Source organism: Hermetia illucens, chromosome 6, assembly GCF_905115235.1.
Source record: "Hermetia illucens chromosome 6, iHerIll2.2.curated.20191125, whole genome shotgun sequence".
NCBI lineage: Eukaryota > Metazoa > Arthropoda > Insecta > Diptera > Stratiomyidae > Hermetia > Hermetia illucens.
Genome location: NC_051854.1, coordinates 14,404,235 through 14,430,787, shown reverse-complemented (window position 1 = coordinate 14,430,787; position 26,553 = coordinate 14,404,235). Strand labels below are relative to the sequence as shown.

At 38.8% G+C, this 26,553-nt stretch overlaps 1 protein-coding gene across 5 annotated transcripts in view; it reads right to left on the bottom strand.

Annotated features, from left to right (window-relative positions):
- The window catches only part of LOC119659497 (kelch-like ECH-associated protein 1B), a 44,759-nt gene that overhangs the window by 13,137 nt on the left and 5,069 nt on the right, over positions 1 to 26,553 (bottom strand). The window contains exon 1 of one of the 5 annotated variants that reach the window (XM_038067617.1): positions 3,424 to 3,524. The exons of 3 other annotated variants lie outside the window; for them this stretch is intronic. The gene's annotated coding sequence lies outside the window, so the exon portion shown is untranslated. Of the gene's footprint in view, positions 1 to 2,931; positions 2,951 to 3,423; positions 3,525 to 26,553 lie in introns of those variants that run through there. One more of the 5 variants, XM_038067620.1, reaches the window with a different exon arrangement.

Genomic DNA, 26,553 nt, shown 5'->3' with positions numbered 1-26,553 from the left:
ATCGATGAAAACTATGGTGAAAATGAACGAATTCCACTCCGAATTGCTTGCCTACCCACCGTACTCTCCGCATCGCCATTATTGTCTTTTTACAGACCCGAAAAAGATGCTCTAGAGAAAGAAATTTCATTCAGATGAAGAAACGATTGCCGAAACTAAGGTGCTAATATGAAGAACTTAAACGATACAAAGACCGTTGATGTTTAATGTTCTAGTCGCCAACATTTGTTGGCCCAGAAAATATAAAAAAAAAATCCATAAAATAATTTTGCCCAATCGGAAATGGAAGATGTGTAAAACTGGCCATCCACGTACAGTTCGGTCTGCCGGTTACGCCAGAAGAGCCCGTAATGTATCCGCCCACCAGCTGAACTGAATGCACCATCCACGTACCGGCAACTTTGGACGTGGAAGATGTTGAGATGCAAATATGAGATAATTTTATGCGCGAGCATTTATCAAAAATGTTCATTAACGATAAAGACACTCATAAAATTCTCGCTCAAAGCGGTTTGTTTAAACCTTAGTTCCTCGCTCACATCCTTGACAAACATATCTGGTCGGTTGGCCGAATCATTTTTCATTTGATCACCGGCCGCTAAACAGTCAAAACAGACAGCCCAAATGCATCCCGTTCACGTTACGGCCGCCGGGCAAATGCAGGTTACTCAGGCGTAACTGACAGGCTGAACTATACGTGGATGGCGTGCTTAAGATGTCTGACACCCTAAAGATATCAGAAGAGAGTGTGTTCGCAATTTCAGACGCATATTTACTTACACCCGACTAGAAACAACACGTCGATGATTCAGAGAGCTGTTTAGAGTCGCTCAAGCGAAATAAGAAGGACTTCTTGCGTGCTACCAAACCAGGAACAAAGACATCGTCAGTTGAGTGGAGAGCGGTTGAAGAAAGCCGCCCGAAGCGAAAAAAAACACAAAAGTCTATTAGTAAGGTAAAAGGATCCGTATTTTCGAATCCGTGGCGTTTTATTCATCGACTATCATACCAAAAGAAAATCCATTGAAAACGAAGATTTCTTGGCAATATTGGATTGACTGAATGCATAGACAAAGAGAAAAATACTTTTAATGTAAAACCATCGATGTACACTGAATAAATTGCTTGATCAGTTACCCTAATCTCCAGATATCCTTGCCGGTGACTACTGGCTTTTTGCAGATGTCAAAAAAATATTGCAGAAAATTTGGGTCCAATGAAGAAGTGAAATGAGACCTATTTTTAGAACAAAGACAAATCATTCTACAAGAAAGGAACGATGCTCACTAGACCTTCACAAACTGATTTATAAGGTGGTATGGGCCAATTTGTACCCATGGAATCTATTTCTTAGGCTTTGCACGCCTATCAAACACGTAAATCCTCCAAAGAGTGCAATGGATCCTATTAAAAGTCATCATTTTGGCACCATGATGTGCTAAAAACTTTAATAAGTCAAAATATAATGAAAAACTTGCTATTCATTCAAACTACCTAGCGAAAAATCGAGATTGTTTTGTATCATCCGCAGTAATCTGAAAAAATCTGCTATCTCCAGACATATTTCTGATGATTCTACTAAACAGTTACATCATCTTAAAAATATTCGAAATAAGAAAACTGCCTAAAAATATTTTGTACAGTTTTCCGAAATCAGACTGAATCATCAAAGAGATAAGACTGACTTTAGCAGATACTTAAGTGTTAGTCACGGAAATCGAGCATGAACCAATGAGAAGGCTAATCACTTTATAGGAGAAAACAAATGCCAAATCATCAAGATAATCTAGTGATCTTTCTAGAAGTAGAAAACCAGAAATTAGGTGTACATGATTTCGATCGTTACAGAGAGAGCATCTAGATTTATCTAAATCATTGGCCAACAGTTTAGCTAACCATAAAGTCCAAAAATATTATCTGACAAGTTGTGACGAATTCATCCAAACAAACTTACTATAGGAGCGAAGTGTCTGTCAGAACACGAGAAGGATGAAAGCACTCAGGATTTCGGAAGTACTCATTCAAACACATTTTCTGAAGAGCTTTTATCCATAGTATCCGGGAGCCTTACTCAGTTCCCCTAAGATAAACTTCAAATGCGTCTAAAATCTGCCATGGATCTGAAAACTACAGACGGCAGCAACGGTGAAGAGAACATAAACTGCTTTGAAAGGATAAAACTAGATTATAATAAACCCAAGATCTTCAATTGATAAATTATTTTTTAATGAGGACAAAGTTAAAGATCATATATACATTTTTTTTTTTAATTCTTTTCAAGTGAAGAACGAAAGGGGAAAAAACATTTCTAAATGTTGATTACTTTCAAAATCTCCGCAACAGGAAATTGAAGAAAACAGAGCGGGGTCTTTGTGTTATTAACAACAATTTGTTGATTCGGTGCCTAAAATAATTGCAAAATTATTTATATGATCAATAATTTGAAATTTGGAAAGACCATGTGGTACTGGCTTCTACTTTAGCAAGCGTAATGCAAACCCTCTTCCCTTCAATCTCTTAATGATTTCCCCCAATTTTTGTCAATTTAAAGTTACAGTGAGTAGCTGGAAATCCCAGCGTTGCTCATGAACTAACGATGGTTACAACAGTACAAGGTTGCACACTGAATGAGGCTTCCGATGTAGTAAGGGTACACCCTTACTTTTCTATGAAGAATTTGTAAATTTTGCATCATCGCAGTCTAAGTTATCTAAGTGCAATGGGTCTCGATAATATCTGGTTCGGACTGTTTATATTTTTAACTTCAACTTTGATGATTCTGGGACTCCTGAAACTTTTACCCTTGAAATAATTTACTATAATTCGTATAGTTATTCTTGAATTCTGAGATCAGACCCTGCATGATTTCAAAAAGTTTATAGGAGTTTAACCATGGAAGCAAGATGCTGTTCGAGGCAAAGAGCAGTTTACCATGAGCTGCAGGAACCACTTGGATATCGATATCGACGAAGGCTGGTCAAGTTGTCAATCTCATGGAAATCTTTTGTTGCCAGGCGGAAAAGTCTCAATCTTCTGATAAAGTATTTTCTACTTTAGCACTCTTAACACTTAGCAGAAATCATAATCAAGGGAAACGTTGCACTTTCACACTAAGCGTACTCAATTATAATTGGAGAAGAAAACAAATTAACTTTCAAATAGTCGGGTAAGGACCTTTGCAATTTCTAAGATATTAGATGGCAGAGTTCCGAAAGACAGGAACCACACCAATTTACACATCACCAAATAAAAAAATTAGAAAATGAATGTCAGATACGGGCTCTGCTTGGAATCACACATTGCACAGGGATGAATTTTAGAATTCTACAAAATGATCAAGCGAAAAACTTATGTGATATACCGCACTCAATGAAAAGCATACCAAAAATCTAACATAAAAGTAATAGATATAGATAAACTAGCCTGATATAGAGATAACACGGCCTGCTACACTAGTTTTCTTTCAAACCAGCGAGTCAGTTAGGCGATACTGACTGCTAGCACATAAGTGGTCAGTTTCTTTCCCAGAAAACTGAAGAATCTAATCTGCCTCCATATTTTTATTTTTATCTGTTCAATGTAATTGAAATTGTAAATAAAATATGATGGAATTATCTCCACGGAATCGAAAACATTTAGTTTTCTTTTTTATAAAATGATAAGGTAATGTATACATGTGTAAAAGCTTATCTGGTAATTCATTTTCTTATCAAGAAACCTCACGAGATCATGATGATTTGCAGAAAAAAAAAATACAGATTCAATGATTTTCAAACTTCTTAGATACACCTTTAGTGAAATTCCAAGTGAAGTGAAATAAAGAAAATCACGTGTGGTGGATGTAATTGCAAATGATGTCATTATTTTAAAGAATTTGGGAATTGAAAATCAACGCGTTTATAAAAGTCAATTAAGGCATCTGACTGCTCCAAAAAATCCCGAGACATTTATCTTGCTGTTAAGATAAACGTAAGCAATCGACATAAGCTGAATTATTAAGATTTACAGAGAAGAAAACACCCGAAAAATAACAAAGAAATCACTTAGGTCTTTGGTCGGAATTCGTAGAAAAATGGCTGCCTAATAAAATGGTTGATGGCTGATAGCGCCATTAGTTATCGACCCAATTTAAAGAATAAACGCAAAATAATGTCAAGTTGAAACATTGAAATTTAGGAGTGAAACAGACTATCTAATAGTTTCAGCATGTTTAGCTTATCTGCAATTTTTCGTTTCGTTGTAAAAGTAGAAAATATGTATTGCGCTAAAAATAAACATGAACTGTTTGAAAATAGGAAAATACCCCGAAAAATTCACTTTGGCTTATCAAAAAATTAAAAATGCTATGAATAACAGTAATGATGCGGCAAAATGCTATAAATGTTTTTTATCATATATTTATTAAACAATTAAAATCAGCCAAAACAAATAAATAACAATCATATGTGTACAATTTTGTATCTAATCGGTTTCTAAGTGGCTTCCCATGTTAGGGATCAAAGTTCCCAATGTACCTCGAAATTTTTGGTGATGAGCCACAACTCTTCTGATGAAAATCAGCCCGTCTATCCACACCGGATGTAGTCTCTCTCTAAAAGAGACTACACTCTGTAGGCCATCGGATTGCATTCTGGCACAAGAAACCACTCTCACGTGGCTTTCGCTTTGAGAGCCGACGCTGAAACCCCTATTTCGCAAAACCAATTAATACTTGCAGGCAAAATTGAACCGTCACCTCCCCGCGGTGCCTGCTGAATAATACCAACGACAGTCGTAGCGAGTATGAGACACTATATTCTCACCCCCTCCTGGCAATACCATTTTGCCGCGCAACCAGGACTATAACCTCGGACCGGACAGATTCAACGGCAACGACTTTAGGAACGGAATATGGTTTACTCTTTTGGGACTTCGAACGTTCGCATTCTAAATACAATCGGAGCTCTGCGAGAACTTCTCAAAGAAATTTCAGGATACAATATCAACATCCTGGCGATCCAAGAAACGAAAGTGCTCGGATGCAAGGTTGACGGCATACGTTCGCACCCAGTATTCACAAGCGGAAAAGAATCGGGAAGCAGAGAATTTCGAGTGACATTTATCGTGGACAACGAATTCAAAGGACGAGTCATTGACTTTAAAGCAATAAATGAACGACTGTGTGCGATCCGTATCGGAACAAAGTTTTTTGATGCTCAACAACGGAAGAAAAAGACGACGCTGTCAAGGACGAGTTCTAGAGAGAGTTTATGACGCACTTCCTTCTAACGACATAAAAAAAGTATTAGGAAGATTTCAACGCCCAAGTAGGTCGAAAGGATTCCCATCAAGGAACAACTAGAAGACACAATCTCTATGAAGACACGAATGACAACGAGCAGTGTCTTATTGATTTCGCTAGCAAACATGACGGTAAGCTCTACTTACTTCCCACATTGCAATATTCACAAAAGAACATGGGCATCGCCAGATGATCATTTATTCAATCAAATTGACCATGTTCTTATCGAAAAATCGGCTGCAACCAGCATTACGGATGTGATGCTGACCACTTGTTAGTAAGGACGAAGTTCCAATATCGACTAATGAAAACATATCGCGCAAAGTAAAGCTCAGAAATTTGTCGTTGATAAATTTTGAGACAGGCGAATAACGGCTGCATACACTGCAGAGCTATCCAACTACTTCAATAGTACACCGCTAGCCGAACTCGACGTCGAAGAAATGTGGCCAACGCTAAAAAATGGAACAAAAATATCCGCAGAAAAGCCAATCGGCTTCCAAACCAAACGTGGTTCGACGAGAAATGTTGAGATGCAATCAACAAAAAGAACGAAGCTTTCCGTAAAAATGACATAAATGTGTGAGCCGCATACGGCGCGATGAAAGATACAACGCTATACCACAGACCACAGACAAGATGACCAAGGAAACTAGGTTTTTTTTTGTTTCGTAATGGAGTGGACCGATGAAAAAATAGAATCGCGGTAATAGCGCTACATAAGTGTGGAATGAAAAAACGTGTGATTTTCAAAACACTAAAACCCCTCGGTATACGAGTAAGCCGTATGTTTGTTTATCGTCCTGTAAAACTATTTGAAGATGCTGGTGATGTCTGATCAGACCCTGTACTGTAAAAACACACCAAGTCACAGAAGCGATCGATCTTCGAATCCAACGAAACCCGAGGCGTAAACACAAAATCATATCCCGTGAACTGGGAATATCGAAAAATTCAATGTCTCGCATAATTAACCAAGACAGAAAACAACCACCTTACAAAAGACGTACGGGACAGAAAAACATCGGTAGAGGTGTACCAAACAGATATTTTGAAAGCCATTGTTAAACTTCTCAGTAAATCCCTTTTCAAAAATCAACGTTGGACGTTTCAACAAGATTCTGCGCCGGGGCACAAAAGTCGCACAAATCGAACATAGTGTTTACCGCGATACGTGGCTGCCCCAATCGTCTCCAAGCTTTATCAAGGCTAAAGGTGGTAACGTGCAAGTAATGTTCTTCATTATTGACAATAAATCTATTATTATATTTTTAAAATATATCGTTTTGTTACTACATCATTGGATGTTTGTAACAATATTTCTGGGAGTACTAGGTATGATCGCCAGACTAGGCCATTATTGACGAGAAAGAGGTAACGGCAATATCCGAAGGTTTCAATATCTATCAAAACCGACTTATTATCGGCTGAAAAAACTTTAAATGAGTTGAGATGAAAAGTAATAAAACGGGGGGAATCGACAATCTACCGATTAAAGCAAACAGAACGAATTGTAACAGCGACAAATAACCTTAATAGGATCTTTCAATCATTAAGTAAAACTCTTCAGCAGGAAGATACTTTTTTCCGACCCAATTTGTCATGCAGAAGCCACATTTGCAGCCTACGGGATAATTGTAGAGCAATTATTCGAATTCAAACCTTCACTAGACATCACTTTTACCGATATTTTTTAAAGGTGTTTGAATTGTCAAAGGACTGAGAATTGGAATGTGTTAGCAACAAAAAGAATCCTTGGAAAATTTATGAACATCATCAAATAAAGAATGAGAGACATCCTTCCAGAGTGATAAATGAAGAAGTCCTCGATTTGGAACTAATGGTAGAATCAGAAAAGGTTAGACCAAATATAAATGGCAGCGAAACCGAACAGCTTAGAATTCACAACGCTTTAACAGTAGGTAATCAAGTTATTGAACGAGCAAATATATTCACATACCATGTTAGCACCATATCGAAAAATAGCTATTCAGGGTAAGTTATCAAGCACGAGACTACAAAACATTTGGAGACCAAAACCATTGGATACAAGCACGAATGCCTATATAATAAAATCTATGCAGCTTACAAAGATGTCGTACCATTGCAACCACTCACTGTTTGCATTTGGTGGCCTTAGATAATAACAAACGAATAGCTAGGTCTGAACTCTGACTCTGAAAGCGAAATCTAGATAACTTGGGTATACTCTAGACAGCAAGACAACGATATTGTCAAGTAAGCACTCTAGTGGAACCCATAGGATATATGAAGAAGCAGCCGAGTGAGAGCAATTTAAAAGCGAAATATCGATTGCAAGCCGGGCATAACCAGGAATGAGCTTAGAAGAAAGGCTCAAAACCTCCTTAAATTCCTCCTTCCCGACAGCACAATGGTTAATTTGTTAAACAGTGTCCTATTGTTATCTATTCTATTTTAGTGAAACTGTGCTTGAGTTTCGTTATCATAGCATCTCATACTGTGTAAGTCATAAGCCTACATCAAAGAGACAAGTACAAAGACGAACATAAACATTCATGATGACCGTAATTCGAACCCAGGGCAACAAGATCCAGAGGGTAACGATCATCCAAACCAACAATCCGGTCGATCTGAACATGTACAGCATTAAAAATGATAATTTATCTTATCAGCGGTTTCATTGGCAATAAAAAGATTATTCCACAAAGGAGTGAACAATAGACATATAGTCGATTATTAGAAGAATAAGGCTATGTATGCTCTCAAATATACAAATCCCCGTTGTATACTCCATAAGAATATCTGTCATTCTTAGTAATGATATAAGGGATCTCCCTCCTTAGCCATAATCCCAATGCGCCTAGAAGTGGTTCGTCCCTTGTAAAACGATCATGGCACCATACGTCTTTGAAGTGAGCACCATGGTTAACCGATAAAGCAGGTCAGGTACCAAACTTGGGGAGTGCATAAATTGTGAATAACTGAAGTTTAAGTTTAAAGGATTTCCATTTCTACCGCAGATACCCCTTGAAAGGTTTAAGTTTCTCGTAACGGAGGAAATGGCAACAAATAATTCTCGGAGGATCGGAGGATGGTAGCCAAAACGGAAATGGAAACTTTTAATACCAGCGTCGCCTCGTCATAATCATAACATCGATGACATAACAGCCCAGTTTAAACTTTGTGCCAGCCCAGGATCATTACCCTGATTTCCGCAGGTGCTCCGTCACAACTTAGTTCACTGATATTCAACATCTACCTTGCGATATAAATCCACCATCAGCAAGGCTTGAACCACAACAGTTCTAAAAATATTAATACAATTCCAATGCAATGACAATCTGATAAAGTCACTACATATTAAGTAGGAATGCCATAAATATCTCCTGCATGTTTTTGCAACATAATTATTCACGACTTCCACCTGTGTTTTTTCAACTGACAACAATTTATAGCCACAATTATTAAACATCACATATCAAATTATAGGAGAATTCCCACAATTTTCTAAATCTTAAATAGCCCACCAATAAAGTTATAAAATTAACCACTAAGTAAACCTCTTTTACGCACTAAAATCTTGACATTGCTCTTTGTATCCATATTTACATATTTCTATACCCGAACAAAAGCACAAAAGCTGATTCAGAGTGATTTGCAAGAAAGTGTATGACAAGACCTTTTAAAGTCGAGATATATTCAAATTTCCCAGACACCTTACTCATAGTTTGCTAATTAAAGCATTTTACAACCCCCTAGCATTTTCGAATGGGATTCTCCGTAGCTGTTCAGGTTGCAATGCAGCCAGAGGTTGAATTAGTAGAGAAGAAATTGTAAACAATACACTTGTTTGTAAGCAATGGCAGAGTTGAATGGTATTTACAATTAATCACTACTTTAGAAAATGAAACCAGACCAAGAAAAATGTTTGCCTAATAAAATTAAATTCAGTTGACAATGAGGGAAAGTCATGCATTAAGTATGAGTTAAGGGAACTACTGACCTGAAAATTAAAGAAAAAAACTATTGTTTATTGGCATAGAAAATCTAGAAATAGATCGATAGAAATTTAGAACTGAAGCAAGATTTCCATCCCATGATTTATGGTTAACAGGACTGGCAAAGTCTGGTGCACTGAGAAATAGTACGATCAACAAGCACATCGACGGTGCGAAGGTCGAGTTGATTGGACGTCAGCCCTTCGAAATCGTTAGCTCTAGTTCAAATTCCAGTTCGTTATGGATAGTCTTTGTGCTGAATCGTTGCTGAACACTTATCATTTGCTCAGCATTAATGATAAGAATAATCGTTGGCGCGACAATCCAGTCGGATCTGAGCCTTGAATCTCCTTCCAGCCAAACAATTTCAGACCCATTTTTCTGTTTTCCAACCTAGGAAAACTTTTTGAGAGCGTGGACAACTGAACTTATCCAGCATTGCAACCTCAAAAATATCATTTCCAGTCACCAGTTCGGTTTCCGTCATAAACACGGAACGCAACATGCACTGAGCTACCTTCACAACACTGTCGTTTCTAGACTTAATGTCAACAAGAAACCAACCGTAGCCTGCCCATTGGATCTAGAAAAGGCCTATGACTCCGTATGTGCAAACGGACTCATATACAAACTAATCGAAAACAACTTCCCAATTTCGATTATCAGAATTGCCATCAGCTTTTTCGAAGATAGGCTGTTCTATGTCAACGTGAGAAACGAATTTTCCGATCTATTTCACGGCTGACATTCCCATTCCTGAGACCGGCACTAACATTTCCAATATGCCAATGACACCCTTATCTTCGCGTCAAACCTCCACCCCAACAAGGTGCTAAAGCAATAAAAAAATACTTGGTACTTCTCTGCAAATACTTTCGCTATTGGGGCATTAGAATAAATGAAGCAAAAACGCAATTGTGTACTTTTAGGAGACAATCTAGATACTCATGTTCTAGAAGTATCCATAAAAATGATAAAAGCTTGAAATTTAAAATCGGAAATACAACAGTGAACAACTCACAGACGATCAAATACTTGTGAGTTAAGTTTCACGAATTTCTTAGATTTAATCCGCGAGCTCCAGGCTCGCTATGAATAAGGCACACGGCGAAATTAGTAAGATCTACTATCTTCTTCGCAAAAGATAGGTCTTAGTACCAGAGCCAAACTGATTCTCTACAAGACCCTGATAAGACCCATCATTTGTTACGGAACACCTACATGGATCACCTGCTCCAGCCCTGTCATGAATAAATGCGAAGCATTTGAACGCAGACTACTAAGATATTGCACCGGCATATCTTATAACTGGAAGACTAGAAAGGTCGGCAAAAATAACGAAGTACATCGGCGGGCAAGAGTGAAATCACTTCGGAAGACCACCCAAATCCATTAATTCGCCAACTCTACCAACAGAGTAGCATATCCCCATTGGCCATATTTCTCAGGCCCTGCCAAATTGGGAGTAATAACCTAAAACCCTCCATCTTTTCCCTCTTTAACATTCCTTGCCAGGTAGGGGTACATAGAGGATAAGCACAAGTTACTGCGAAATGTGGGTTTTTTAATTATGGCATTTAAACTAATTAAAAGGACCACTATTCACCATCTTTTTGTGAATATTTGGAGAGTAATTATTGATAATTTGCTGAAGGGTTGTGGGAAGTTGTTTGGAGGTACAGAAAAGTTGTGGTCTTAAGACAAAAGTGATTAATTTGCAAAAGTGCATTTTTTTCTCTAATTTTGTGAAATTCGAAGGCAGGAAGATATAAGGACATTAATAATAATAATAATCGTTGGCGCAACAATCCATATTGGATCAGGACGTTGAAGTGTGTTAGAGCACCTCATTCAAGACCGTAAGGGTACACTATAGTACACTGTAGGAGGCAATGTGGTCAGTATTGCGCTCGCCCCAGATTTTTACCCTGATTTGACTCAGGTACAGCTGAGTCGACTGGTATCCCACGTCAAATCACGGTACAAATTCCACTGCCACCAGCGAGATTTGAACCGCGACCTTCCGTACGACAGTCTTGTACTCTATCCCCTCAGCTATCCGGACATTGGTCCTGAAAAAAGGCAAAGGAACCAACATATTTTCCTTTCGAGATATCGCAAGGAGCGAAAAGGTCTCTCATCAAACAGTGAGCAGAATCAGCAGGGTGGACATCAATAATAAAGAATAAGTCCGCAAGAAACGGCAAAGTTGGCGCGGTAAAAGGAAAAGGACTCCTGGAAAGGATCGCGGAATTATTGTAAAGGCTTGTAAGGAACATTTTTCTACTTCAAGCACTCTTCACTAGGGAGGGACTTCAAGAAGAGGGAATACGCATTTTGGAAATGGCATTAAGAAGTAGGTCGTACGAAGGAAATTTAAAAAAGCCAAAGCTGATCGCGAAAATGAAGTTTACAAGGCACTATCGGCATTATACCGTTGAAGAATGGAAAAAGGTAATTGTCTTTTGATTTGCATATTCCTGTTTATTTTTTTCTGAAAATTGATTTAACTTTAAATTAATTTATTTAAAAAAGAAACGCTTTTTCTCTTGTTCCATTTAGGTAGAATTTAGCGACGAGTATAAGCTGCAGATGGTCACAGAGAGCAGCCCATCTGTTCAAAGGAGACTACTAGAGCGGTTTAATAAAGGTTGCGTTGCGGCAAGGACAAAAAATTCACCAGTAGTAACGCTATAAATACTTATCTCTATCGTTGGACCTGGACCCGTCGATTTCGTGAAAGGAAGAATGGACTCCTGCCAATACCAGACGATCATCGCCGAAATCTTCATCCCTTATTTTAATTACCTGAGATTTGAGTTTATCACATACATCCAACATTGTCTTTTTCTTCTGTTGCATTGATGTGCTAAAACAAGAAAGGCTACCTCCTCGTCTGAACTACTCATTTTTGGTTTGAAATTAGAAGGTGGTTAATTAGTCAAAGCTTAAATAAAATTAAATGGGTTGAGAAGATTATTCCCTTTATATCCTTTATATATAATAAATATAGTATTTCAGGGGCTTCAGTGTTTTCGCTTTTCTGAAACTGAAGATGGCAACAGTTGGTCACCGAAATACTGTATTTGTTTTTTCTTCACCAAATTCTTCGCCAATAAAGGAAATAATCTTGTCAACCCGTTTAATTTTATTTACTGAATTTTTACTCAAAATTTATGAGAAATATTCGCTTCTCTCTAAAAAGTCATCACAATATTGGGTCGCTCACAAGATATCGCGTTGCGTGTGACAACGTCATATTACCGGTTGCCTCAACAATCGCGCAGTCTCTAATGACCGCGACAGATCGCCGCTTTCTGGGTACCAAAGGCTCAAAGGGTTATATTCAATAAATAAGACTCCGATCAACAAGATTAAATCTTCCCGCTTCACGACAACGCTCTGCCTTGAACAAAAAAACAAAACCACTCCCTAAGAACTTGAGGGAAGGTTCCCCAGCGTCCACCATTTTCTCAGGACCTTCCACTATTGGATTGTAACCTTTTGCATTTCATACTAAAATAAATAAGAACAGTGATCCCCTACACTGATGACATGGGCCTCAATAACTTCTTCGACACCAGACTATTAAAGTTAGCCTTAAAAATTATTTAACTAGGATGCTTAGGATAATAAATCGATCCCACACATTCAATAATCGAATCTTAAATAATCGAATTCGAAAAAGGAATCCCAAGATTTCATGATCGTAGTCTGGACAATCATCGATTTAGATTCATTTGGACCATCTACTCACGAATTTACAATTTGAAATGACTATAATTTTCCGCAAAAGGATAGGCATGAAGGATACAATATAGGAATTATTTTCGAGGCATTGTTTTCATACTTCTTCTCTCAGTTCGACTGCACCCAGCTCCCGATATTTCGCACGCTTTCGCATTTATATGGCTGATAATGATTTTTTACTTGATAAATATTTCTACCAATTATCATTGTTAGTTTCCTGTGATACAAGTCCAATGTGCGCACAAATGTACATTACGTTCTTTCCCACGAAACTGTACATTCAAAAATGCGCAAGTCATGGACGTTTATACAGGGTATTCGTAGAAGAAAATTGGTTATATTGTTGGAGGTATCAAAAAATGATTTGATTTAGACATTGGTGTGATAAATGCCATGGTGTTAACGATTTGATAAGAGCCGGTAGCATGTAGAGCAGGGCCTTAAAAAAGACACAACTGGAGACTAGATAAAAAGACAGCCATGTGAGTTCGATGTCGATTGCGAGCTTGATGAGATTATAATCTACTAAAATATGTGGAATCTGTTTAGTCAGGATTAAGTTTCAGTCCCTTTGCTATGGACGCATCGAACTATATTTTATCTATTTTCTATCTAAAGCCTGCATGATAACGAGAACTAAATTACGACTACCATCGGGATAGGATTGGCTTAGTTATGTTCACCTGTTTCGCCTCATGTGTCGCAACCATCGACCAAAAAAATTCGGAAAAACCCCTTCGATGTTCACATCACGTCACCCACGATGATGAATCGCCAGATAAGATTGGTTCAAAAATCAAACATCAATAGGTTGACACACTTGATAATGTCTTAGAAACGTCTCGACTCCGCTCGAATAAAGCTTGCTATAAGCCGATGAGAAGTAGCAAAATTAATCCAGACGAGTCGACTCAGCTTCCGAACGAGGCAAAGATTAGAAGAAAAGATGCCTCATGTGCGGTGAGTGAAAAAAATCAACATTGATTATAGATATACTCTACAAATTGCACCAGTTTCCCCCTTCGTTACGAAATGATTTAGTTACTCGCGAGATAGGTGGGAAATTTCCTAGAGATTCATCCTCACTTGCAGCCAGTAAGATAACCAGAAGAAAATTACAACCCTCCTATAATTAAGTAAAAAACCGGTACACTATCTACAGGCAGATAAGAGGAATGACATTGCCATCATAGAAAAAAGGTGTAAAAACGCATTATCGGATTCTATTGAAAAGGATTCAGAAAGCCTTGAACGTAGGCAGGCTAATCATAAAAATATTGCGGCACTCGAAACACAGTATTACCAAAAATCCATTACTAATTTAAGGTCAACAAACCAGAAAGTCAACTCATTACAGCTACGAAGTCTCCGATACAAAATATAGCTATTTGGCAGGTTAAAAAAATCACACACCGTCTGGGATCACGGAACAAGTAGTCAGTAAAAAATAATAAGCGGGCAGAGCAAAACCTCGAAAACTCAAACCATTTCAGAAAATGGGTTTAAGGCCTTTTTCGGTAAAAATGATCTTTCTTAGCTAGGACACTAAGGAAAAGGAACTTCACCGAGACATCTTTCTTTACAAGAAGATCTTATGAATCTCAACAAATCTTCTTGGCGATGGGGGAAAGAGGTGAGACGATATCAAGTTACAGAGGGAAAATTATTTTACATTCAGAGGGAAACACATCAGAAACAATCATTAAAAATCCCATCTTTCCTTCATTAGTGAAATCACAAGCGACTGAAGGAGCAAAACTATCTAATAGAGGTATAATAGAGGTATAGATCCCAAAAGGAAATTGCGTCCCGGGAAATTACCCGTGTACTGGTGGACGGCTAAAATTGCAAACCTACGAAGGAATTGCCTCAGAATTCGGTGGATTGTTCAGTGCGGAAGAGGCCAACACAAGGTGACGTTTAGATCAGCAGTGTGTGAGAAAAGGAAACTTCACCATGAAATCAACAGGCACGAAATGTACCTTAAGCGCCTAGCGCAAGTACAAAGACGGGGGGCTCTGCGAGTTGTGTCTGCCTATCATACCGTCTCGGAGCCTGCTGCAATGATGATCGCGGGAGTAATTCCGATCGCTATTCACGCTATCGAGTGGAGGTTTATATACCTCAGAAAAGGCGAGGCAAATAAGAAAGCTGTCGCCTGTGAAGAGAAAGCCCGTACTCTCGGCACATGGCAACAATCTTGGGAAAGAGAATCGAGAGGTAGATGGACCGTGCATCTCATAAAAGATGTGCGGCCGTGCATCAATTGAAAGCATGGTGAGGTTGACTATCACCTAACCCAGCTACTCCACGGACTTGGATATTTTCAATCTTACCTGCACACGATCGGAAAATCCGCGTCGCCCGACCATAATTTATTTGAAAGACGTGGCGGATTATGCCTGCTACAAATTTTTCTTTTGCAGAAGATGGGCGCGCCATCGTTATCACCTTTCGAAGAAAGGGTGCCTTTTGTCCCCGGACACCATAGTTGAGGCCATGCTGCAGAGCGAGGACACGTGGAGCCGAGTGGCACGTTATACTCAAAACATTCTTAAGGTGAAAAAGAGGGGGAAAGAGAGGAGAGATGCCAGGATAGCTGAGGCTCCCTGAATCCACGGGGTTTTGCTTCTGTACTGTATAGGCCTGGCATGAGATAATGTGTCAAACGGTTCCGGGTCAGTGTCCAAGATGCTCTAGGGGGTGTTTTAGCCGGTAGTCTGTGTGTCCGGCATTTTGTGCATAAATGCATTTCACTTCCTTACTCAAAAAAAAAATGAATCATCCTCATAAGGAGTCGTGCCCACGATGGCCACATATCGGCGTATGATCAATTTAAGTCCATTTCAAAGGCCCTTACTAGTAGTATGCATTCTGTTACTCCGTTGTACTAGTTTCATTGAATGCCTTTTAATCTAGTTGTTAGATTAAGCAAGCGCACTTTCCATCCCCAATCACTTATATCATCCAACGTCCAAGCCACGGAAACAATATACACATCCAGCTATAAATGGTTGTAGCGTGCTTAATTGAGGTGAGAAAGCGTACTATCCAAGTTTTGTCAAAATTCTGATGTTGCTCATAAAAGAAAAAGTACTTCGCAACTCAACAGGGCTGTTTTAAATTTTAGGTTTTCGCATCCCCTCGATATCGGAATGAACCAACCCAAATTTAGAGCAACTTACTCCTATTTTTTTTGGTCCACGGACGCCTCGTTTTGTGCTTAAACTGTAAGCCGTCTTCATCATTTTTTAATACTTGGGTGGTAAGCTCAAAACCAGGGTTCAGTAGACCAAAAAAAGTGGAAGTAAATTGCTCACTATATGGACCTGGTCAGAAGCGAGTTCGGCTTATCGTGCATGCATCCATATCGCCTGATATGGATGCATGACTATACCATCAATGGTCGATGAAACCCTATATCGATCGCGGATATCCTCATTTTGAATGTGATTATGACGTGTTACACCAGTGTTGCTCGAAACCAGCTCTGCTGTGAGAGGTTAAGAAAACATCATCTGCATAAAACAGTGTATCGAGCGTTGGACGCGGAATATCCCGTATGACAGTGTCCACAACAAGAACACAGTTCTTCTGGTACTAGTTCTCGCAGAGCATACCAGATCGTGGGGCACCTCAATCACTAATCTAAAATAATGTGTTCATAGCATTCATTAGAGACGTGCGCTTAAAAGATCTTAAAAAAGTGTTCAATGGATTGAAATGAGAAGTGGCAACAACAGAGGCTACCCGGCATATGATTCAAGAAAATGAATCAAAATATCTTGCCCTTAACTAAAAAAAAATTTTAATTCCAAGAAATATAGTATAGTTGAAGCGGAAGCCTTTCTGAATTGTTGAAATGCTGAGTTTATTAGTTTGAGATTTCCATAAGGGACAGTACAACGGGTCTATTAAAGGTATCAGTATTGAAAATGCAGGCCATTTTACAATTTATTTTCTTCATGATTTTAGAAATGAAAATGGAACTGGGTACATTGTTTAAGTTAGTTGAAGGTCAACATCTCGATCTCTACCAGGTTTGAATCGCAGTTCGTAATATTGTCCCGCTGTTGTAGGGTTATAACTTGCACAGTATATTAGGTGTGTAACTTCGCTTCCGCCGTTTTTCGATAGATGGCTTTTGTACTCGCTTCATATATTTTTAACCTCTTTAAAATGCCAGTTTACGAGCGAAATTCTCGTCATTTGCGGGAACTTTTACTTTACGCGTACAATTCAAGGAAATCTGTGGCTAAGGCTCACCAAATACTCTCGGATACGCATGGCAAGGTAGCTATTAGTAAAAGAACGTGTCGTGAATGGTTTCAATGCTGCAAGAATGGTGATTTCAACGTCGAAGACCAGCGTGGCGGTGGAAGAGAAAATGTGTTTGAAGATGACACGTTGACGAATTTACTCGATGAAGACTCGTTCCAAACCAAAGAAGAGTTGGCGGAATCATTATTTGTGACTCAGCCAGCCACTACGATAATCCTAAACGCAAAAAGTCATGGAGTTTGCTCGGGCATGTTTCCACATCGACAGCCAAACACAATATTCACGGCTCCAAGGTTATGTTTTGAATTTGATGGGACCAGCTCAATGTAGTTTACTAGGAGGTGCTAAAACCGAGTGAAACCATTACAGGCGAACGATATGATGCGTTTGGGACGGACATTGAAGGAAAAATGCCCTCAGCTCGAGGAAAGGTACGACAAAATAATTTTGCTGCACGACAATGCTCGCCCCATGGGGCACGACCGGTGAAAACGTACTTGGAAACGTTGAAATAGGAAGTTTTACCCCACCCGCCGTATTCTCCTGATATTGCTCCATCTGCTTACCACCTTTGTGCATGCTCTATACTTCACAAAGGAGTGAACAGGATACAGATATAAACACATATCATGAAGGAAGCGAGTGTGGAAGTGTAAATACATTATCAGAATGTTCCAAAGAGGAGATGAAAGTAAAAAAAGAATTATACCCAAATGCATGGAGAGGAATGAATTATTGGCGTTTATCTGCAAGTATTTGAGGCATCAATATCTCTTCCCCCTTTAGGCGCTGGCAATTCGTTAAAATACCGAAATGAGTTCAAAATGCTTTCCCGTCACTTAGGGTTATCAACTCTAAGCAGCACGAAGCTCTTACTAGGGGGCTTTCGCAAATAACAATATCGAAATGGCCAATCACATTGAACGACATTATTTTAAACAGTCTGAGCTTAAAGAACTCCCCCCGCCATTTGAGATATCAATCATAGCGAACACGAAATCTCCACTCTCACAAGGAGTTTAAAAAGTCAAGCCCGAAGGGGACTTTTTAAAAAAAAAAAACATTTTAACAATTAAAACTCCCGTCGGGCACCAATTGAGCTCCATGCGACTCTACATTGGGGATCATCTACAACGTATATGGGATTACCGGAGGATGAGTTTAGATTGGAGTAAATAAGAAAAGGCGAGAAAAATGATTCAGAGCTATCCAAGATAATTAAGTTCAAAGAGCAAAAACGAAGGCGAATTTGAAACCAAATACTAAGTAGAAATTAGATTACAAAGGGTACAATGGTGGTCTTAATTTGGAAGCATGGAAGCCTCTGCAAATAAAAATGGTTGCGTGCAAAATGTTGAACGTGTCTATATCGCAGTTTTTTTCTACATACTCTGTAGAGCACAGCATTTTGTGTTATCTATTTTTTGCCCGATTTCTATAAAAATCAAACGCAAATATCATTTAGCCAGTCACTCTGATAACGTAGTATTCCAAATCTGCGTTATTTCAGTATTGACAAAGTATAATCAGACTATGTACGTGAGCATGACTTGCAGGAACATAGTGAGGGCTCGTTTAGGGATACGAATTCATGAGATATTTTTTTTAATTATCGGACATCGTGTCAATACTGGAATTTACTGTATTGATGAATCTAATATGTGTTAGATAGAATCAACCAAAAAGAATGATTTTGCTATTCTTATTTTATATTTTGATCAATATCACGCTATTTTTCTAACTATACCAAAGTTCAATATAATGTATTACGTGACTCGGTTGAGGTAGATCGTTAATTCGCACTTTTCTGGTGTATATTAATCTGCATTGCATAATATTGATTCCATGGCGCATAAACGTCATTAGATAAAAGCAGACACTAGACAGAACTACCACTTTTGCGGAACATTCTACAAAGGATTGAATCATTTTTTTCGGCTATTTATAGACCTCTAAATATTTATAGACATCTAATCCTCAAACATGATTTTCAAGATTTTCACACTGGATTGAAGAAGTCTGAATGGGTTGAGATAGAATTTGAATGAAAAACTTTTTTCAAATAATAGACTTCTCTTGAATGAGGAAAGTATGAAAGATCTTGATGAGATGGCTAACAAATAATAAACTGAATACTACGCCTGATCATGTCAATAATCATCCAAATCCAAAAACACTCGGCTGTGATTTTAATTGCGCCTCTCGCATCAGAAAGTTAGTGCGCCATGTGGGAGGAACTCGAAATTGCTCTTAGGAACAACCTTCTTTGGTTGTTTTCGAGGCGTCCTACCTGATGAAAAGCCTACAATTCAGAAAGTGTTAATAGACTAATATAATAAAATGAAGAATGATAAGCACTTATATCCCTGGAATTTGAAATATGGAACCTTAAAGTAATTGCAGCAAAAAACGTCATATCAAAATAATGATATTATAACCGAGACGGCAAAAGTCTAGTCACGTAATGATGGTGATAATGTGGTCATAAACTAGACTTTCATCACGGAAATATTTGTTGAAGAACCTTAGGATCTGAACAGCAAGCAGGTATAATCTAAATTGATTACGATCTCATTTAAGGAAAAAATTACCTTCAAGGATCCCAACTTTCGTTTTTCTCTGAAACACTAAATAAGACCGTGACTATCGTTTAAGGAAAACCAATAAAGAATTTTAATATTCTCTGAAAATGTAATGTGAATTAGAAGTGGCAATAAGGTAAAAAATAGAGTAGGAAACGAGATAGGATGTTCGAATAAAGTGATTGGAGCAACGCTTAAATGTAAGTAGGTAGGTATCAGTGGCCACTCTGGCTGTGATGCGCCGTTTTAAAGCCACAAACTCCATTTACGAAGGAAAGCAGCTCTCCCACCCTGCAGCCAGAAATCTCCCCAAAGAATGGTTTGCCCAGTGTCCGTAGCCTGACTCTAGCTAGAGCTGGGCAATCGCAGAGAAAGTGAATCAGGGTTTCCCTTCCTTCTCCGCAACATCAGCAATGCAAATTGTAGGGTATGCCGAGCCTGGCGGCATGGTCCCCTATGAGCCAGTGTCCCGTGCAGACCGCCGTAATCTTGAACGCATTTGTACGCGTCTGGCACAGGAGCTCTCGTGATCGAGCTATATTATAAGCGGGACAAATTCTTTTTGACTTAGCACAGCTCTTAAATCTTCGCCATCTAAGGCCCGCAGCTGCCAGATAACGCGAGTAGATTCCGCCCCTGACAACCGCCAACAAAACACCGACTGTATTCATCAGAGGGCTGCGAAGAGCAGAGCCTCGCCTGGCCAATCCGTCATCCCGCTCATTCCCCTCAATTTTCCTACGCTTCACTAAGATGTACTTCCTAAGGATAACAATACGTACGAAACCCAATGCATAAAACAAGAAAAAAAAAATTAGATCGCGGAAAAAACTATAATTTTAAGATAAAAAAGTTCGACGTACCAATTGGTGAAATGGGGGATGACTAGACTCCCAGCTACCAACGAAGTAATAGTCATGAAATTGGGCGAAATCAAGAACAGAAAACTTCTATATCAGTGGAACTGGTGGTAATTGAACCGAAAATAAAAAGAATCTGACGAATCTGATAATCAGTTTCCAGTGAAACTTCCACAAGAGGGATAAGTATTTTTAGTCATGCATGACCACTATGGATAATATATCGGCCCCTCTGTAGACAACTCAAAGCAGTATCACCATAACGATTAAAAGTATTAAAGAAAAGGAGGAAATATCAAATGGGGGCGGCAAAATGTTAGATATCCCATTAAGAAAAAAAAAGGGACACTCATATAAGAAACTATAGAGCACCTTCACTTACACCTCCCTCAAAATCGGGATGAGCCTCCATGACCTTCATTAAAAAAATCATCAGTGAATTCCCAATAAACTCAAAAATATGACGGTTTGCAGGTGGTCAAATATTTCTTGAAAAATTCTGAAAGTTTCATACGGATAATCAAAAATCCATGGACTTCAAAGAAACTTTGGGTTGTTGTGATGACGATAATTGGGATACCAGCAAAATTTATTGTATTAAATCAAATGGATATGACCACTTAACGACGGTGCATCAAATTTCAAAGGGAGAGAACGGAAACTTCCAATGTTCGAAGCGGCCTAAATGACCTAAACAATAGTGAAGATGTGGGCCTGGATTTCAACCAATCGGCGCAAATCGTTGTACTTTCTGACAACATAAATATTCTCATCCAGTTTTTAAGAGGCAATCAAGAGTGTTCATTAGCCTTAGTGTATCAACAAAAAAATTCGACCCAGGAATTAATGAAATGAAAGTGATGAAAAATGCTGACTCAAGGCCAAGAACATCGAGATTGGTGGCTATAGTTAGCAAAATTAGAAATGTTCATTCCTAAATACAAACATAGAAAATCTAAATAGCCACAAAAGGAGATGAAACGCTAACAGCATGAGATAGTGAAAAGTAGTGAAAATTGGATATCCACTGGGACTATGCACCAAGATTTCACTTAGTTTAATGACACTCAACTCAACCGAGATTGTATTTCCAATTAATGCTACTATAATTCTGCATCCTTTTCAGTTTTTGTATCTACCATTGAATTAGTTAATTAATAATAATTTAAATACGCGTCGTTTTTTATAATAATAATAATCGTTGGCGCAACAATCCATGTTGGATCAGGGCCTTGAAGTGTGTTAGAGCACTTCATTCAAGACCGTAACGGTACACTAGGAGGCAATGTGGTCAGCATTGCGCTCGCCCGAGATTATTACCCTGATTTGACTCAGGTACTCATTCACAGCTGAGTCGACTGGTGTCCGACGTCAAATCACGATACAAATTCCACTGCCACCAGTGAGATTTGAACCGCGACCTTCCGTACGACAGCCTTGCGCTCTAACCACTCAGCTATCCGGACACATTTTTATACTTGACTAATATAGCCGCTCTGCTGATAGCAGCGAACGCTCAACAAAAAATTCGACGTAGCCGACCTGGCTACTGATCGAGTAGCAACTGCATGTGGCAAAAACATTCCAATCAATTGAGAATCTTCTGTTGTGGAAAACTTTTCATCGTTTCCATAAAATGACCCCAACCCAGCGAGTCATGGGTTAAGTTCATTAAAAAGTCATTTTTTTTTAAAATTAATCCGTAAGGCCAACGAAGTAATCGGCAAAATGATTGAGGGGTAAGTTTTACGATCTAGACCTTGAGCACCAGGTTCAAATTCCGGCCACGGTCATATATGTTTACGATTCTTCAAGGGGACAGTAAAACGAGTCCGCTAAGGGTGCGACTGCTGGAACCAAGATTCTTCCATAAGCCGATGAACGTGTCGAATTGTTCCCGGTGTTGATAAAGAGTAGAGTACTAGAGAGAGTACTGGACACCGATGACTATTTCGGCTTAGCCACTTTGTTAACAAAACAAATATTCTTACTTGGAAAATTACAACCCAAACAGCGATGACGACGGATGATAACCAATTTTCTTTCCGGAATAAATTGATATGGACGTACAGAGAACAGTATAAATGTTGATTGTATTATTTTGACATTATTTAGAAAAGAGATAGGACCAATCATAAATATAAAGTCACAAAGTAAATCGAATGTGATAAGCCTTTTTGGTACTAAAATAAACCCATGGACTTTAAAGAAAGAGAAGACAGAAATCGATTGCTTTGCCGACCGGCCGCATTCTCAAAAACTATCCACTTCCGACCTAGGGGGTAATTTCCATTCCAAAAATAGAGTCTTTTTCTCTATTGAGGATGAGTAAAGTGTCCCATTAACACGCACTTATACGCATCTATGGTATTTAAGTGGCACTTCAGTGGAGCTGCACATAGCTGCAACATGAATTTTGTTAGGTTTCATGACAATGAACCTGTGGAAGGTAGCCTATTCAGGCTCAAAACTACATTTTAATTAGCCAGATAGAAATAACATCATTCTCTAAACTTTTTCCTCGGTTAGGCTCCACGTGCACTTGACTTCATCTTCTAAGCTTTGGGTTATATACCTTTTTCCCACGAAGTAAATGTTACTATGCCTCATTCCCATCTCGCCTTGCAGAATAGAGTTTGCTATCCTGTCCTTTGGTAACATACCATAAAAGCTTCCATTTTCGGGTTGTTTTGGGACATCCTAGTATAAATTACTAAGAACAATCAACATTGGAGGTTACATAGGGACATCTCTCAAGAAAACATGAAAAGATTTTTGGAGGGGGTCGTAATACGTATATAGGTGTCCTTTTGCCGTTTCCCTGATACCCATATATATCGCTTCTTTCTGAGAATGGACCCCCAGCACATACACCATTGGGTTAGGCGTTGATTTAAAGACGATCCTGGGTGGCGGAGAGCTATCCCAATAACCTATAATAGAAAGTAGGCAAAATTCGACCTAAAGGAGAGAACTGTCCCAAAACCCACGTGAGGGACTAAAGTGTTCAAAGGACCCCGTCCTCCACATTTTCGAACCTAGCTTGCAAAGAGGCGAGCAACTGCGTATCGACCGAACACTTCAGTGGAGCTTCAATACTTGTGAGCGGAACTTCACGATCAATTTCTTCAAATTTGCAGGTTTATGGAATGGAATAGCTCTAACCTCTGGGTCGACTCCGGCCACTTAGGGTGGTCTTGTGATCACGGGCAATCCAAACTTGGCATTATAAGACACAGAAAACGTTACGCTAAGGGTATCGAGCTAAAAGGGAATTACTTTGGAATCTTGCATAATAGATCAAGTGACAAAGTGCACACTTTTTAAAGACATTATTGGGAGCTTCAAACTGCAGGTGTAAAGAGTCTGCGTAAAGTGAAAAGTGACGATGGTAGTTTAAAATCATATTACCTAAATTTGATTAAAAATGTACAAGTGATACCGAAGATTTAAGCTGATAACTAAGACAAATAACTTCCCCGCGAAATTTCAGAATCACAGACAAACCGCTTTCAAATTAAGTGAAATTTCTGGAAAAATTCCAATGATACTCAATTTTTTCACAGAATCATATTTCATGATAAGAAATGGGACTATTTTAGCAACCTCATCAGACGATATTACTGACCGGAAATCGACGTAGCAGGTCCTGAAGCAAAATGAGATCAAACCAGTATGCATTCGATATTGCTTATCTGATGAAATTTCGAGAACATATTTCATTTTGAGGTCTTTTTGGGACGACTAAATCGGATTGATTTAATTTAGTTCATACAAAAGTGATACAATTGTGTAAAATTATATGACCTCGATGTCATTACGCCGAATTGCCGAGTCATCACATTTTCCAAGCAATAATTTCATCATAGTGCCTGCGGTATGACAAGCTGTGCCATCTTATTCAAGATAAACGTCAGAATTGATTTCATCAGATTTTAAGGAAAAGAAATCAGTATGACACGATAAGATTGGCTATCCCAAGGACAATCCCACCCTCAACCAGAGTGTACATAGATACGCACCAAGCAGTGATCTTAGCACAAAGTATAAATCATGGCACCATGTTGCAAGTTTAGCATTAGTAACGACAATTTTCAATTTACGTGGCTCAAGTGTAGTTCAATAGGCAGTTCTGCGGCAAGATTCGGATTTATTTTCTTTAGCCTCTGGATCCTAATCTGCAAAGTCTCAAAGGATACTCGATGGCCGTTTGATGCAAGATCGTATGCCAATATCACTTTTTAGGGGGATAACTAAAATTCATTCGGAAAAAAGTGAGTAAACATGCTAGACAAATTTCACTTGCACGAGTTTGGTCAAATTTTAGGAACAATCAAAAGGAACCTCGTTCCTGGAAGCAAGGTTTCAAAGTAACTCCAACAGCAAGGAAGGTGTGTGAGTAAAAAGGTTAATTGAACTTCATTTGAAAAAATCAATGTTGGCGAAACAGATCTCGGAGGTAAGTCACCTTTAACAGTTGGTTTCGCAAAATCCATCCATCCCATGCGCGTTCGATTTTTTGTGATTGTGTCCCCTTCCTTATTAGGACGTTTGCCAGTTTAGCTCCTTCGAAATTGAAATTTCCGATGGTATCGATCCACCTCCAGACTCTACATCTCTATTAGAGTAATTTAAACCGGCTGGATTTAGACAAGGCACGTAATAAAATCTGTGTCCTGACAGGGAGATAATATTTGAGAACTAAAAACCCCGGCCCTCACATCGCGGAACTGTTAGCATTCGGGTTGCCGTCCGATTCCATATATTATCTCGCACAGTCGGTGTTCACGACTGGCAAACCTGCCTTGGTGACCGTGTTGATACCATCGTTTTTTTCCACATACTTAAGCCTTTGGCACACAGGAAGCGATCTGTCACGGCGATCAGAAATCCTGCGAACGTCTCGGCGATCGTCGATATGGCATTGTCACACACAACGAAATATCTTGTGAGCGAATATTTTTCATAAATTTTCAGTAAAAATGAGTAAAGACAAACGGGTTGAGAAAATTATTCCCTTTTTTGAATAAGAATTTGGTCTGTCCCCTTCTTCAGTTTCAGAAAAGCGACAAACTGAACAAAGGTCCCGAAATACCGTATATGTTTTTTTTAAACCATCTTCTAACTCAAACCAAAAATAAGTAGTATAGACGAGGATCCAAATGCAACAGAAGAAAAAGATACAAATAGATCGCTGACCGCCGCGATCTAGAATCGATTTCTGCGCTGCAATGCATTGATAGATCGCTACGGGCAGAGATTGCCGCGACAGATCGCGTTTTTTGTGGCAAAGGCTTTCGGCAATGTCGAGAAATATGCTTGACGAATAACGGAAAATCACATCATGCGGTGTATTAAAGTTTGACAAAAACTGTAGGGGCAAATAAAAAATCCAAACCGTCTCCTTTACTAAATATTTTTTTTTTGCAAATATGCATATTTTGGCGACTACTTATTGCCTTACTCAGTGCTTGGGTTTGGTTCAAATTTTCAAAAAATAAAAATATTCATTAAAGGAAACGGTTTGGATTTTTTATTTGCAGTTAAAGCATTTTAGTAACACGCCCTAAACTCAGATTTTGTTAAAAACTGTTGGAAATTCGTCGTGATCATCGTTTTATTCGCCAATTGTTACTTGTAATGAGGACCCCAACAGAAGAAATGATTAGTCAACCACCGACTAGTTATGGTATCGGCAGCAAAGCATGGCCGTTCCTTCAAGAACTTCAATGACGCAATTCACTGCGAGTTGATTCCAAACCGCCGGATTGTGTACCCCTTATTTGCAGCGTCCAGCTAAACCTTATGTAAGAAAAGCT